This window comes from Sinocyclocheilus grahami, unplaced genomic scaffold, assembly GCF_001515645.1.
Source record: "Sinocyclocheilus grahami isolate Dianchi unplaced genomic scaffold, SAMN03320097.WGS_v1.1 scaffold2456.1, whole genome shotgun sequence".
NCBI lineage: Eukaryota > Metazoa > Chordata > Actinopteri > Cypriniformes > Cyprinidae > Sinocyclocheilus > Sinocyclocheilus grahami.
Genome location: NW_015507635.1, coordinates 42129 through 45311, shown reverse-complemented (window position 1 = coordinate 45311; position 3183 = coordinate 42129). Strand labels below are relative to the sequence as shown.

Genomic DNA, 3183 nt, shown 5'->3' with positions numbered 1-3183 from the left:
CTGTTACACTGTGGAAGCTTCTATCACATACCTGGCAATAAAGCTTTGTGATATGAACAACACATATTTTGTTCTTTTTGAATACAATAATAATTACAATAAATATTTGATAATAACAGTATCTGACAGTATCATTTATTGAGTGATAGGCAAGTAATAGCATATTGTGAGGGAAATCGGAAACATGGAGATTTGAACCCAAAACTCTGAAATTACCATGCTGGCTCTTGCTAGGTATGTAGAGTAATTAACAGCAATGTGTTTGTCTTATGCTTCTATTAGCTTAATTTGGACGAGTCATATTTGACCTCATGTGTGTCCTTACAGGTATGTTTGGGCTTTCTTTTGAGTCCATATACGTTATGTTTAATGATGTAAATAAATAATAAAAGAACTATAAATAACCTTTATATTTGTTTGTTGTACTGGTGGTTTAAAGGAATAAATATGACCCTTACTGCATGTTTAATGGTATCTTATTTGATGATTTGTTAATGTGTCATTTTGTCATGACTTTACTTTGAGGGGCCCATCATTACTAACTCATTAACTACCCATAAACTAAAATCAACTCATGGTTTTTTGACTGAGCAGGAAGTTCTCAAAATTACAGTATGTTTACACTATACATCAAAGTCTCATTTTAAAATATATATAAAAAATCATAATATGACACCTTTGAATCTACACTTAACCTTTGACCCGCTCTGCCTAAAACTAGTTCTGCAGTCCTGTGCGTCACATTTCAATGTACTGTATGTTCTGCTTTTTATGCTTGGCCCCCATTAATCCAGCCAAAAAAAAAATTCTTTTTTTTGTTGCTAATAAAAGTAACTTATTAACTTCATATCATGAAATAGAAGTTTAGAGTAGCAGCATAACCTCACTGTAAATTCCAATTAGTAAACCTTACTTAAAAAAAGCATGCAAATCGATTGCCTTGAAAAAAACCAAGCAAAGTGAAATAAGAATAATAATTTGTAATAACAAAGGTTTATTTAGTGTTGTAAACTTACACGCAAGTTCTGGTAACTCAATCACTATTTTCAACAACTAAATTAATAAGTACAATATACTATGTGTGTATTTCAAACAACTCTTTTATTTAAGTTGAGCCAACTCGTGTAATATTTCCTGCAACTTGGAATTTCTAAGTTGTATTTACTTAAACTTAATTTACTTATACTCTCTAAAAGCATGCAAACCGATTGCCTTAAAAAAACCCAGTAAGCGTTACTCCACTAACTTAAGTGCTTCAAATATCCATTACAAATTACTGACAACAATGTTCCATTCATCACACACACATACAATTACACGTAAATTTAAGGTAGTTGAAAGTTAAATGTAATGCTTTTTGCTTTTTTTCTCAGTGCAGTTTTAACTTGTATTACAAACATTTTGAAACAAAGCAAAAACAATCTGATTAGGGTATGCTTCTTGTAAACAGTGGAGGTAGCAGTACAATGAATAAGCATGGCACTGGGTTGGCCACACATGTATTTTTTTTTTTCCCTGTCCCAAGTCAAGCATCACACTGTAAGTGTTCTTCACAGTATTAGGGTAATCCAAATGTACTGTACCAGTGATCCAAACATAGCACATGGCAGTCCGTAAGCAAATGGCTGAGGTAGACCCTGGAGACTGTTCTTTGCAGTACTACCCTGAACAATGATGGCAAAAGACACAGGGTCAAGGCAGAGACAATTTGGAGAAGTACTTCATCTTCAATGATAGTCAGCAACCCAACAGATACTAGTGCCCAGACTGCATCAACATCAGACACCTGTATAAAACCAAATACAAACAATATTAGATGGGAAATATGGATAAGTTGTCAGTGTTATCTGTCCTGCCTACACTACCATGCCATTGGGTTAGCTCACCCAAACTTGAAATTTATGTGATAATTTACTGAAAAAACATGACTTTTTGGAACACAAATAAAGAAATTTTCAGTGAAATCCGATATAAATTTCTGTCTATTTACCCAAAACATTAGACAGTTGATCATATAGCAATCAGAGCCGCTTTTCCACTGTCAGGCCAAACCATTTTTGTTGCTTAACCATTCCATTTTGTGCTGATCCGGCCCAAGCCAATACGGATATGGTTTAATTTTTCAATGTTGGGCTGTTAACAGAGCTCTTTGGAATGCAACATAAATGTGTCAGTCGTTACCTTAGTAATGGAAGAGTTAGAATACGGTCCTAGATGTAAATGGCACACGTCATGAAAGATTAAATGTTTAATTTAATTTTACTATTAACTTGTTTACTTCGCTCAAATAGCAGGCACGGCCAGCTACAGAGAAACTGTTGGCTAAGCAAAAGACAAAAGACAATCCTGAGCAGCGACGTCACTCCAGGCATTCTACAGCACGGTTCAGTGTGTCTGGCTAATAATTCCAGATCAAGAATGGTTTGTGATCAGACTATGCCTAACCAAGTTCAAGTGGAAATATAACTGAAACTGCTCCTTACCATTCATTGAACAGTTTGGCCCAAAAGTAGATTACACGGCTCCATTCATATGGATTTATTTTATGGTTTCTTGGGTGTCAGAGTTTTGGGGTTAATATCGTCATTCATGTCTTGAAGATGCACACTTTTTTATGGGATGGAATGACAGGACGGAGATTAAGTGGCATCATTTACATTTTTTGTTGGACTAGGTACAGTATATAATCAACATTAATCTTTATAAAAGTATCTCAGTAATTTACCAGCAAATACACAGGAAATTTTCCCAAAATGATGTGCTTCTTTAAGGTGTAGCTATGAGAACTTACAAAGCGGGTTAGTTGTAGAAGTATCTGGGGTGATCATGAAGTAAAACAGGTCGGCCTCAGATGGGTGTGCACTGCTGTCAAAGTGGGTGAGAGTGATCTAATGTTTAGGAGCCCAAACTTTAAAAATTGTTTTTGTTCATTTATTTAAAATTTTTCTGGTTTAATCATGAACAGATTTTTTCTAGATCCTGCATTAAATTTATATTTTGACCTCACTATTCGGGGAACAGACACAGTCTTTATAGAGTGTACAGCGCAAGTACTTCTATCATTTAAGCGGGTAGAACAAAAGTCATCAGGGCAGTTATTTGAGATTTGACTTACTAGTCACATGGAGCGTAGCGTCCTGGAGATGTTGTCCGACATGAGCTCCGCTCCGACTCTGCTGGGAT

At 35.3% G+C, this 3183-nt stretch overlaps 1 long non-coding RNA gene across 1 annotated transcript; it reads right to left on the bottom strand.

Moving 5' to 3' along the window:
* Nucleotides 1-1513: 1513 nt before the first annotated feature.
* On the bottom strand, nucleotides 1514-2868 carry LOC107575075 (uncharacterized). The gene is made up of 2 exons (XR_001607799.1): nucleotides 2792-2868; nucleotides 1514-1786 (listed from the first exon to the last, which is right to left on the bottom strand). It is a non-coding gene; the product is annotated as an uncharacterized lncRNA (long non-coding RNA).
* Between the last annotated feature and the right edge of the window lie 315 nt (nucleotides 2869-3183).